This window comes from Papio anubis, chromosome 14, assembly GCF_008728515.1.
Source record: "Papio anubis isolate 15944 chromosome 14, Panubis1.0, whole genome shotgun sequence".
NCBI lineage: Eukaryota > Metazoa > Chordata > Mammalia > Primates > Cercopithecidae > Papio > Papio anubis.
The window spans coordinates 103,331,238-103,344,786 of NC_044989.1; the positions used below are offsets into that span (position 1 = coordinate 103,331,238).

Below are 13,549 nucleotides of genomic sequence, written 5' to 3' on the forward strand. Positions count from 1 at the left end.
GGACTCGCTGTGCACGGAGCGGCGCGCTGTCCCAATGGCAACCTAGGCGCCGCGACCCGGGCACGAAGCGAGGAGGTGGCCGGGGCAGTACGGGCGGGCGGTGCAGTGCGGGGGCGGGCCCGTGCCACGCTCCCCTCCGCCCTGCTAGCGAGACGGTCACGTGCCGCCCAGGCGCTGCCCCCTGCGGGCGGCTGCAGAACAAGAGGGCGGGGCCGGGGAGGGGAGGAACACGGCGGCCCACGCCGGGCTCGGTGGTGCCACGCCCGAGGCTGGGGTCGCCCGGGGCCGGGGGCAGCAGGGCGCGTGCGCCGCGCTGCTGTGAGCGCGAGCGGGGCCTGGGAGGGGGCGTGGGCGGGGCCAGGGAGCGCGCGCGGGACGCTATAGGGGGCGTGGCTGCGGCGCGCGCGCCAGCCGGAGGGGGAGGGGCGGAGAGCCACCGCGGAGCGCGCGCAGGGTTGGTTGCCGTGAGCGTGGCGGAGCGTGGACCGCGGCGCGGCGGTGGGTCTGCCTTTCCCCGGCCCTCTTCCCTGGTTCCTGGCGGGGGCACTGGCGGCGGCGGGGCCGGGGTCCGCAAGGCCGGAGGAGGCGGCCGGGCCCGGGCATGGTGGTCTGGGGCAACGCGGAAGGTGAGCGACCCCCGGGCCGGCGGCGGGTGGGGGAGGGGCGGGACCGGACACGCGTCGCCCGGAGGCGCCGCAGACCCGCGCGGCAGCGGCCAGAGCGCGGCCGGCCTGAGGTGGGGCGGGGGAGGGGCGCTTGGCCCCGGCCCCGGCCCGCGGCCGTCCTCTCGCGGCCTGGGCTGCCCGCGGCGCGCTCCTCTCGTGCTCGCAGCCGCCGGGTTATGTAACGTGTGACCTCCCCTTCCCTTTCGTCATGGCGCGGCCAGCCCCGCGCCGCCGCCGGCTCCATGGCCGCCCCGCGTCGACCCCTGGCGCTGCGGCCCTTCCCCCCGCGCTCCCCACGTCCCGCTGGCCCGGCCAGACCGCGCCGCAAACTCCTTCCTCCTGCGCCGGCGCCTCGGCCGGCCATTCAGTTCCGCGCCATTCATTCGCGCGCGCGTTCGGGCGTTCGTTCCACAAGCGTTTGTAGAATGTGGACCCGGCCGAGCCGCCGCTCCCAGCCGCGCTCCAGCCGCAGCGTTTCCCCGCACCCCGGCTCCGACGCCCCCGGGGCGTCCCGGAACCGGTCGGAGCGTCCGAAGGCGGTTGCTGCTCGCTTGTTTTTCCTTGCCGCTTGTCTGTTCCCTTAAAACGCAGGGCGCCGTTCCCCAACTGTCCTTCCGAGCGCCCCTTGCCCACCTGCGTACTGTTACAGTGATGCCACTCTGTGTTTCGCTGCTTTTCCTGCCTCTTCCCAGTTTGTAAAGAAATAATCTCACGTAACACTCTTTAATGTATTGCCCCGTAAAATAAATTGCAGGTGTATACGTCTGCTAATTCTCTTTATCTCCACGTCTTCTCACGCCATGTAGCAAGTAGAAATGGTTTCATTTAGGTGAAAATAATGCAGACTAGCACATAGCACAACAAGGTCTTGTAACTATTAAGGACTTTATGTAACAGTCCGTAATTCTGTGTATCTGTCTGGTCTTTTCTCTTGACTTTACACTTTAGTCTCCGAGAAGAAGCCATTTCCTGTTTAGGTAGGGTAGGACCTACCATAACCTTGGTTCTCTCTGTGGAGTGCTGTATATAGCCAGTAAGCCTCTGGGAACCATCTATCTGTCCGCCAACCTTTCACACATATCCTTGCGTTTGCCCGTGCAAGCACAAGTGCTGCATGTTGTTCCCTGCCTTCCTGTTCTGGACCCTTAAGAGCTCACCCAAAGTTCCTCTTCTTGCAGGAATCATTCTCCGGTATACAAGGCTCTCTTACATTCAATTCTGAGGCTGTTTGCCCCCTTCACTGTGTTATGATTATCTTTTTGGCCCTGTCTTCTCTTATTTTGTAGAACCTTTGAGGGTAGAGTCTGTACCAAATTCCTGTCTTTTGTTGTAGAACCTTAACCGCTATTTTGTGGTAAACAGTACATATTTAATATTTTTTTTCTAAAGATGGGAATTGCTCTTTTAGGATTAATTTCTAGGAAGTTTCAAGTAGAACATGATTTTTGAAAAATAATGTGCTTGAATGTATAAGATCACTACATTTCCCCCACTCCCAGCTTCAAAACTCTGATTCTACATAAGAGAATTAAAGAAACCTTGTCCTCACCAGCAACAAACTGGTCATTATTCGTAAGAAGTTGCAGTGACTGCATATAATATATGTTTGAAAGCACTTTCTTTGATAGCAGCTGTAGTGGAAAGACAGGAACTTCACAGTTAGATGGAGGTTAGATTTCTGGCCCTGCAAATTGTTAGCTGGTGACTGTGGACAAGTTACTAGTATCTCTGGTTTTTTCTCGTTTGTGGAATGAAGATACCATTTCCCACCTTGAGTAGCTGAGAATTAAATGAGTTCTTAAATGTGAGACATCTAGTGACACCATGGTACTCAGGAGGTGCTCAGTAAATACATACTCCCTTTGGTATACCAGTTTATTGCAGTTCACAATCTAGAATGAGCCAGGATGTGCTAGAGACAACGCGTGAGAGGAAGGGTAATCAGAAGAGGTGACAGGTACCTCTTCTCTCCAAATAAATGAACAAGTCCTACACTAAAGAGCATTGTGGCTCTTTCTGCTTTTCAAGAATGTATGGACGTGTATATGTGGCATACTACTAATCATAGGGTATGTTAAACAACATTTAAAAATGAAAAGTTATTTTCTGTTACTGTAATAGCACCAACTGAAGCGTTAACATGGACATTAAAAAAGAATCTTTCTTGTTTCCAAAAGCAAGTGAGGAGAGGAGACGGGAAAATGGATATTAAAAAGGCTCTTTAGAGGCAATTAGGTTGCAGGCTCTTCTGTTAGCATCTACTTATAAACAGTACATGAATCCTAGTCTAAGTTCCATTATCTCTTGGTTGGACTGTTGCCATAGTGCCTTTACTGGTTTCTTTATTTGTCTTGCTCCCTGACTGTTCCCTAGGGATTCCCCTTGACAACCAGAGGGATCTTTTTAAAAATGGAAATCAGATTGTCACTTTCTTGCTTAATATCCTCCAAAAGCTTCCTGTTAACACTTACATTTGAATCTTAGCCCTTAGCACATCCCATCAGGATATAGCATGATTTGGCAACTTCCAGCTTACCTCTTATTAGGTGACAGACTTTCAGCAACCTACCCCAGTCCCATAGTCATTTTGCCGGTTCTTGAACAAAGTATTTCTACCTTGGGATGTTATACTTACTATTCTCTTAGCATGACCCCTTCCTCTAAGTGGTCATGGCTCTTTACATCTTGTGTTTCTGCTCAAATGTCATCGCCTCAGAGAGGACTTTTCTAATTCTAAAATAGGAATCAGCCCCTTCTTTTATAATCTTTTACTCTTTATTCTCTTTTTCTCTATAGCATTTATCACTAGGTGAAGATACACTGTTTTTTTCACTTAGTTATTTCCCCGCTTAGACTTGTTTGCTGCCAGCCCTCTTCTCAATAAGAGAGCAGAGGCCTTGTCTGACTTGTACACAGCTTTATCCCTAGTACTTAGAACTGCGCCTGGTACGTAGTAGGCTGTCAATAAAACTTGTTGAGTAAATGAATAGTATAGTTGATTCGAATATTGGTTCTGGAATCAGACAGCTTGGGTCACAATTCTCTGGCTCCTACCATTTACTGATTGTGAGACCGTGGGCAAATTAATAACTTGGTGGTGCCTCAGTTCTGCTCATCTGTAAGATGACTATGATAATACCTACCTCACAGGATTATGGTGAGTAGTAATTGAGTTGATATATGTAAAGTGCTTAGAACAGGGTAATTTTAGACCTTCTAAGAACTATTTGAAATTAGCTTGTTCACTTAGGATTTTGTATTTTGGCATGAGATAAAGTTGGATTAACTGAATTTTTTTCTTTTTTTAAATTTTTTGAGACAGGGTCTTACTCTGTTGCCCAAGCTGGAATACAGTGGTGTGATCACGGCTCACTGCAACCTCAACCTCATGGGCTCAAGCCAGCCTCCTGCCTCAGACGCTCGAGTAGCTGTCACTACAGGCGTGTGCCACCATGCCTGACTAGTTTTTTAATGTTTTGTAAAGATGGGGTCCTACTATGTTGCCCAGGCTGGTCTCAAACTCTTGGGCTACAGTGATCCTCCTGCCTCATCCTCCTAAAGTGGTGGGATTACAAGTGTGAGCCACTGTGTCTGGTTAAATTTTATATGTATTACTTTGGTGCTGAATTTTTGTTAGCTACCAAATTTATATTTATGGAACTCCTTTAAAAAATACATTTTATGGATGTCTAGAACAAATTAAAAAATAAACTGCTGAGAATGGTGACTAGTGTTTGGTCTTAATGTGTAAGTCAGGTTTTTTTAGTCTTCAATCTGTAGAAGATGCTAAGAGTGATTATCTCAACAACTGTCCACCAAAGTGGCTTTTATATAGTCCCTTTGAAGTTCAGCTGAGATCCGATTGTGGTGATGAAAGGACTTGCTAGAGGCTTCCTGTCTTCAGACAGGGAAAGTCCTTGAAGATCCAGTTGAAATATGAGTCTTGTAGTATTTAGGAAGGAAATTTTTTATCATCTTCAGTTGTGTTCAGTTTCTCCTTCCTTTCAGTGGGTTTTTCCCCTCAAATTGTATTTGGTTATTAATTGGAACTTAACCCAGCTGTGCTTTGTATCTTTCTGTTCTTTTCATAATATGATTTATTTTTCTTTAGCAGTTACAGAAATAGGAGAAAGAATTGATGGAGACAGTGACTTTGTAATAATAGATACTTTGAGCTAATACAACTTGAATTATTCTCATAAACTAAAATTCTGCCTGTGGTAATTGAATTTGCATAATACCGGTTATTTTAAATTCACTTGTCCTTAGTGAAATGCTTCTTTGTAGGCTTGTTATTTTATTTCTCAGTCTGAACTTTAACAAGCAATAGGATCCTAAACTCTAGGCCTAAATTTTTTTAAAAAAAAGTCAAAGGGCTGCTGCTTTGGGTAACATTTCATCCAAAATTTATTAATTGTAAGTTATTAAATATTTACTGTATGCTAGGCTCTTTGCTAGGTGCAGTGTCTTATTTAATATCTACAGCTGCCATATACGGTTGGCACCTTATAAAGAAACAGATTTAAAGAGATGTTGTTACTTGGCTGGTTGCACAAGAAAGGAGCCAAGATTTCAGGCTAGTTGATGAGGTCATACCCAGTCTGCTGTGAGGCATTTTAAAAATGACAAGGTTTTTGTTTGGAAGCTTGCCGTTACAATTTATCACATTATTTGTGAGTGTGTGTAACTACTGGCAGCTTAATCATTATGGCTAATATTTTGATTTTTTTTTTTTTTTAGATTTAACTACTAAAATGCCTGTGTTATAAGTGTGAAATGTTTTAATAGGATGATGACTTGCATCATAATTAATGTTTCTCTCACTCACATTTAAAAGTCATTAAAAATAAGTCAAAGAATTGTGTCTTGGTGCTTCAGCTTTGTAAATAGTTTGAAAAGGTTTTGCATCTAATACGTTAGACTGAAGAAAACATAAACGTCTAAGTTTGCTTAAGGCTAAATTGGAGGTAGCAAGTAAATATTTAATGAAAGTTCCTAGTGATGTGTTCCTGCTGATTATGGGGCAATTTTTTTTTAAGCTTCTATCTTCGGTTCTGGGGTACATATGAATGTTTGTTATATAGATAAACTCATGTCATGGGGGTTTGTTACACAGATTGTTTCATCACTCAGGTATTAAGGCTGATACACAATAGTTATTTTCCTGCTCCTTTCCATCCTCCCACCCTCCATGCTCAAGTAGACTCCAGTGTCTGTTGCTCCCTTCTTTGCGTTCATGAGTTCTCATCATTCTACTGCCACTTACAAGTGAGAACGTGTGGTGTTTGGTGTTCTGTTCCTGTGTTAGTTTGCTAAGGATAATAGTCTACATATCTGATCTTTACCTGGATCTCCTTCAATAAGGAGGAACACATAGGTGGGATGTTTTTACATAAATTTTAATGGTTTCTGACATTTCCTTGGAAGGCTTTTTTAATTCGTAAGAAATATGTAAATTACGAGTTACTGGCTTCTCAACACCTCAGAATGTCAAGGGTAGAAAGAATCTTACAGATTCCATAGGCCATGCTGTTATATCTTACTGGAGGAAAGTGAGACCCCAAGGGTCATTTGCCTGCTAAAGAGGAGAAATAAGACTAGAGCCTAAGTTTTTCCCCCCAAGGCCATTTTTTCCCCTGCTACACTAAACTGTTCCCTGCATTACTGAGGGAAAGACCAGCAACACTTAGTATCTCATATTCAAGAGGACAGAAAATAAAATGATACGTTCTTGTAGAATTATGATTTAAAGTCTTGATTTTATCATTGGAACATAGCAGAAAAAAATTTTGTCCTCTATTATAATGCAGTTGAAAGTGATGCTTTCTCATGTAGGCAGGTAACTGCCTTGTCTACGTACGATACTTTCAGAAACCTTTTAAAGACCAGTTGGGTCCCATGACTTTGTGCTTGAATTAAAATATTAGGTAGTGATGGGCAAGAAAAGTTGGTTGTGATGTGAGTAGTTCGTATTCAAACTCATATCTGATTAAGCAAAGTGTTGCTTACTGACCTCAGTCATTCCTGATCATACCCAAGGCTAAAATGAACTTTTTGGAGGTTTAGTCACGAAACAATGGCTGCATCTTACATTCCCTAAGCTCCATCATTTCTATATTTGCAATATCTAGGAATGGACTTAAATGCATTTTTATCTTTTAGGCACTGGTCTGAATTATGTAGTTGAAACTCTTACTTAGATATTTTGTTCTTGTAATTGGTTTTCATTAAGTTCTGTATTTTAGTCTTATAAATTCAGTTTCTTGACTCCTTAGCTGTTTATTTTAAGCCTTTTTTTTTTTTTTTTTTTCCCAAAAGCCATTTAACCTGGACAGTCCTGAACTTTAAAAAATATTTTAACAATTTCTTCTTCAATATTTTAAGGAGCCTAACAATTTTTTTTTTTTTATGAAGTTTTGCTTTTGTCACCCAGGCTGCAGTACAATGGCGTGATCTTGGCTCAGTGCAACCTCCTCCTCCCGGGTTCAAGCCATTCTCCTGCCTTAGCCTCCCGAGTGGTTGAGATTACAGGTGCCTGCCACCACGCTCAACTGAGTTTAGTATTTTTAGTAGAGACGGGATTTCACCGTGTTGGCCAGGCTGGTCTCGAACCCCTGACCTTAGGCGATCCCACCCGTCTCGGCCTCCCAAAGTGTAAATTTTTTAATACAGAATTTTTTCCCATGATAATCTTCTCTGTGTCATTCCAGTTTTAGTACATGTGCGGCCGAAGCAAACACAACGCTTTATATCTTAAAAGAGTGCTTTATCTAACTTTTTTCTCATTTAATTCTCTTAAGAGTACTGGGAAGAGAGGTAAGACAGCGTATCCTATTTTATAGCTGTAGTGTCATTTGGGCATCCGTTACCCAGAGTGAGGTAAGGCATTGTAAGTTAAGGGTACAGTCTACAAGACTCTTCTCACTTTGTATATTAGCTACAAACTCTACAAACTTGCAGGTTGTCCACACTCTGACCAACTGGCTATGACTTTATCAGTTCCCACTACACCTCACGTTTGATAATTTGTTAGAATGACTCACAGACCTCAGGAAAGTGCTGTTCTTGGAATTATAGTTATTTTTTAAAAGATACAAATCAGGACCAGACAATTAAAGAGACACGTAGAACAAGATCTGGGAGGGTCCCAAATATGAAGCTTCCACGTCCTCAGGACGTGTCATCCTTCCAGTACATCAGTGAATGATTGCCAACCGGGAATTCTCACTTACTCTACAAGCATCTAGAGTTTTTGTGGGAATTTTATTACATAGGTATGATTGAACTCAGTCGCCAGCCCGCTTCTCCCTGGAGGTCAAGTTGTTAGGCTCGTGTCAGCTTGCTCAAAGCCCCAACCCACTATTCACATGGTTGGCATTTCTAGCATGGCCAACCCCCATCCTGAGACTAGGGGCTTACTGGGCGTCACCCTGTTAATAGAAACTCAATTGTGGGCCAAGAGGGACCCATTATGGATTCATGGATAGCAAAGACACTCCTATCAGTTGAGAGACTCCAAGAGTAGAGTTTTCCAGGAATCAGACAATGGCCAATTTTTTTTGTTTTTGTTTGTTTAGGGACAGGGTCTTACTGTGTCACAGTGGTGCTATCATAGCTCACTGTACCCTCCAGCTTTTGAGCCACAGTGATCCTCCTGCCTCAGCCTCCCCAGTAGCTAGGACTACAGGCATGCATCATCGCACCTGGCTAATTTAAATATTGTGTGTGTGTGTGTGTGTCCCTATGTTGCCCAGGCTGGCTTCAGACTCCTGGCCTCAAGTGATCCTCCTGCCTTAGCCTCCCAGAGTACTGCTATTACAGGCATGAGCCACTGTGCCTGGGCCCCAAATTCTTTATTACACAATGCTGGCTAAATAAGTGAGAACAGATACTTGCTCAATTTGTGACAGCTAAAACTAGTGGTAGTGATAGTAACCCAGTTACCTCTGTTGTATTAAAAATTGGAAACAGGTTGCATTTAAATCTATATAGAAGCATTGCCTTCTGTTGAGAATTGCTACATAACATTTTATTTTATTGATACAATAGAATTTAAAACGGGTTATTCACTTGAGTTAAATGTTTTAATTACATAAATTTTGTTGTAGCTTGGGTTATAAACTACATATTTGATACTTTAAAGCTTAATAATTGGTTGTAAAAAGTTTGAATTTTGGTATTGCTCTTGAATTTGTACTTTTAGATGTACGTAATTATTCATTAGTTATTTGGAAGAAAAAAATATGAAGTGAGATTTTTATGGGTGGAGTGGAGGCATTGATAATCTGTGTTAGGGTTGTAAAATGTTTCAGTAACTTAATTGCTGTTTTGAATTTTAGCACTTGAGTCAAAGTTACTAACGCTTCAGGTTTACTGTGTTGGAGGTTGATATTCTTTTGCATATTTATGCCTAATCTTATTTCAGATTGTCACTTTAAAGATTATATTAAATTATCTTGGAACTCACTGTTTCTCAGAGATTATAGTGTGCTAAATTGTTACATTGAATAAGACTTCTGGTGTCTTGAAGAAGGTAGCATGTTGTAGTGTTATGTTTTTTTTTTTAAAGTGTATAATTTTAAATATATTATTGGTGTAAGCAAGGGAAGATTCCAGAAGCAGTGGCAACTTCTCCCTTTATGTTTACTTGCAATTATATTTAATAGAAAGATTTGGGAGAAAAGGGATTTATGAATGCTGGAACTGATAGCAGGTCCAGAAAAGAAGAGTTGGACTATATTTTTGAAATGCAGTTGCTCTGAGGGATTTGTTTTTAGTTATGTATCATTGTTTATGCCAGTTGCCTTGTGAGTTCAGAGATCTAATGACTTGTGTGGGTGGAATGCACAAGGTGAGGACTTCAGCTGAGATTTATAGGTTATGGTGTAGGCTAGGCTTAGGAGCCAGACACTCTCTCACCTAATTTACACTTGCTTAAAACTTAGAAAGTAAGGTTTAAACGTCTTAGTATGATATATTCAAGGCCTTCTGTTATATTTTACTACCTACCTTAGTTGGTCTACCGCTACATCTGGCCATGTTCCTACATGCCAGTAAATTCTAGAATGTTGTCCTAAACGTCTTTTTGTATTTTTCTTTTTATTTTTTATGAGGCAGGGTCTCGCTGTATAGTATAGGCCTGAGTGCAGTGATGTGATGACAGCTCACTGCAGTCTTAACCTCCCAGGCTCAAGCAGTTCTCCCATCTCAGTCCCCTAAGTAGCTGTGACCACAGACGTGCACCACCATGACTGGCTAATTAAAGAACTCTTTTTTGTGGAGACAAGGAGGGTCTCACTTTGTTGCCTAGGCTGGTCTCGAACTCCTGGGCTTGAGCAGTCCTCCTGCCTTAACCTCCCAAAGTGCTGAGATACAGGTGTGAGCCACTGTGTTCGGCCCTTTTAAGTTTTTGATTATGAATTTTTCTTCTTCCTGAAATCTTTGCCTTCATGTCACCCCTTCCCACCTACCTTCTATCCCATAAAATCCTGCTGATTGTTCTTAGTTTAGATCTACTCTCAGTGATGCTTTCTTGGGTGTCTTCTCGAACGTGAGATTTATGGCTGTTTTCTCTGTGCATTTATTTCATTCCATTAGTGCCTATAATGCAGAATCTTTTGTTAGTATTATTATTTTTACTTTTTTGGTCTTGCTGTGTCTCCCAGGCCAAGTGCAGTGGTTCACTGCAGCCTTGACCTTCCAGGCTCAAGTGACCTCAGCCTCCTGACTACAGGTGTGTGCCACCATGCCTGGCTCTTTTTATTATTTTTATTTTTTTTTAGGGATGAGGTCTTGCTATGTTGCTCAGGCTGGTCTCACGCAAGAGATCTTCCCACCTTGGCCTCCAAAAATGCTGGGATTACAGATCTCATATTATAGTTGTATGCAAATCTCTGATAACCTTGGATTGTGGTTTATACTCATTTTACTCACCTTGAAAACTGAAGATTATAGTAAATGCTAAGTGAATGGAGAAAAACCATTAGCTCAGACCTGGAATTTGGGGTAAGGGGAAGTGGGGGGCAGGACAGGAGAGATTTTGTCATCTGTAATCTTTTTTTTTTGAGACAGTCTCGCTCTGTTGCCCAGGCTGGTGTGCAGTAGTGTGATCTCGGCTGACTGCAACATCCCACTCCCTGGTTAAAGCAATTCTCCTGCCTCAGCTCCCAAGTAGCTGGGACACTGGGGAGTGCTGCCACACCCAGCTAATTTTTTGTGTTTTTAGTAGAGACGGGATTTCACCTTGTTGGCCAGGATGATCTCCATCTCCTGACCTCGTGATCCGCCCTCCTTGGCCTCCTAAAGAGCCGGGGTTACGGGTATGAGCAACTGCGCCCAGCCTGTCACCTGCAATCTAATTAAAATCTTCACCTGGTGAATTGCATTACTCCTGATGTGAAATTCATTCTACTTAGGACACATTGTAGCATCATTCTTTCTACTGTATGTAACCTTTCTCATTATCACTGAACTGTCCTTTTCTGTTCTCACCACTATAGTTACATTTTTAGGTACAGGCAAAACCAGTGGTTCTCAAAGTGTGTGCCACAGTCCAGCAGCATCAACATTCCCTGGGAACTTTTTAGAAATGCAAATTTCCAGCCCTACCTTAGACTCACTGAATCAGAAACATTGGAGTTGGGGCCCAGCATCTTGTCTTTTCACAGGCCCTATGCTGGTGATTGCGATGCATGCTCAGGCATGAGAATTACTGCTTTAGATACATTTCTCTCTTCTTTGATATTACTTCCTTTATTCTTCAGCTAAGTTCTGTTCCTGTTACTAGCTCTTCTACTGTGGCCTTTGGAATCCCTTATTTATTGCAACCTTGAACTTTTCTACAGATAATCATTTGGCTTTCCTGTGAGATTATACCACTTCTCCTTAGTGAAGATCAGTGGCTTCTTATCTCCTTCCTCTAGATTTTAATTTTTATCATGTCATCTCCAGAACATACTTTGTAGCTTGATCCCACTTATGGACATGCTGACTTTGAGATGTGTAGAACATCCTAGTGGATGGAGGTGCTTAATAAATGCAATTGGGCCACGTGGTTTGGAACACAGGAAAGCAGGAAAATTCAGGTGAAGGTGTTTGGAAACGGGCTGATTTGGCTGCACTCTGGAAAACTAGAGAAGGCAGTTCTCCTTGGTACTTCCTTTTTTAAATTTTTTATTCTTTTGAGATAGAGTCTCAGTGTTGCCCAGTGCAGTGGTATGGTCTCAGTTCACTACAACCTCCACCTCCCGGGTTCAAGTGATCCTCCTGCCTCAGCGTTCCGAGTAGCTGGGACTACAGGTGTGCACCACCATGCTTGGCTAATTTTTGTTTTTTTTGTTTTTTTTGTTTTTTTTTGAGACGAAGTCTCGCTCTGTCGCCCAGTCTGGAGTGCAGTGGCCGGATGTCAGCTCACTGCAAGCTCCGCCTCCCGGTTTATGCCATTCTCCTGCCTCAGCCTCCCGAGTAGCTGGGACTACAGGCGCCCGCCACCTCACCCGGCTAGTTTTTTGTATTTTTTAGTAGAGACGGGGTTTCACCGTGTTAGCCAGGATGGTTTCGATCTCCTGATCTTGTGGTCCGCCCGTCTCGGCCTCCCAAAGTGCTGGGATTACAGGCTTGAGCCACCGTGCCCGGCCAATTTTTGTATTTTTATAAAGATGGGATTTTGCCATTTTGGCCAGGTTCTTCTCGAACTCCTGACTTCAGGTGATCCACCTGCCTTGGCCTCCCAAAGTCTTGGGATTGCAGGCATGAGCCCCCATGCCCAGCCTCCTAGGTACTTTATTAAAACAGTGTCTCTACTTTTTTCCTTTTCTGTGGAAATCTGATTGAAGGGAAGAAAAGCATTAGTCATTCGTTCAGGAAGCCCCCTTCAGTTTGTATTAACTATTGATTTTGTTAAATCAAGCATCTTTTTTGGTAGTTATGAATAGCAAGAAGAATGAGAGAAAACTCTTTGTTATATTGAATTGTTTGGGATAGATGCTTTCCTTTTAATCAGATCAGCCTCAAACTGGGACATACAAATGTTTGTTATGCATTTTCAGGTTTAATATATCCAAATATTTTTTGTACAGTACATCTTATTGTGTGTCTTTCTCTTTATCTCTGATTTATGTAGATACTGAATCAAAATCATATTAAAATGCTCAGATGTACTTATACATTAGGGTACAGGCCAAGCTGCTGTAACAGGGACTTCAGAATACAACAGGACAAACAATATTTAAGTTTTTCTTTATCCTGTAATAGCCCAGAGGTGCAGGCAGTCCGTAGTGGGTGAGCACGTCAGTATTTTAGGGGTTCCACATTTCTTCTGTGTGCTTAGCCATTCCGTAGGGTATTGTCCTTATTCCCATGGGTGAAGCTGGATTACCTTACAACCGCATCCCAGAAAAAGAAGTAAACAGCTTTCTTTAGGAATATGGCTCATATTTTTGTACACATCACTCTGCTCATACCTCCTTGGCCAGAACTGAGTCACGTGGCCACCCCTGATTTTTAGAAGAGCCTGGGAAATGTAGTCTCTGCCCACTCTGCCTCCTGCTAAGAGGGGCAGGAGAGGTGTTCCATTACTAAAAGTAAGAAAGAAGAATGAATACTGGAGGACAGTGCCATTTTGCCATCGCGAAGTTGGGGGTCCCAAGACCACCCTCATGAGACCAACTGCAAATCTGGGGATCCACACCATCCTTAGGTTAAATAATTAGCTAGAAGGGTTCACAGAACTACTGAAAGGGCTTTTACTTATTGTTGGATTTATTACAGTGAAAAGATACAGAATAAAATCAGCCAAGGGAAGAGGTGCATGGGGCACACAGAAGAGTTCCACTTACGAAACTTCCAGTTATCCTCTGCTGGTGAAGTTGTGGACAGTGCCAACT

The 13,549-nt window shown here is 43.4% G+C and overlaps 1 protein-coding gene across 7 annotated transcripts in view; it reads left to right on the forward strand.

Annotated features, from left to right (window-relative positions):
- Nucleotides 1-429: 429 nt before the first annotated feature.
- The window catches only part of REV1 (REV1 DNA directed polymerase), an 89,557-nt gene continuing 76,437 nt past the window's right edge, over nt 430-13,549 (forward strand). For 4 of the 7 annotated variants that reach the window (XM_017947788.2, XM_017947787.2, XM_017947784.2 and 1 more), the window contains exon 1: nt 431-626. The gene's annotated coding sequence lies outside the window, so the exon portion shown is untranslated. Of the gene's footprint in view, nt 627-13,549 lie in introns of all 7 variants that reach the window. The other 3 variants (XM_003909025.4, XM_021925103.2, XM_021925101.2) reach the window with 3 other exon arrangements.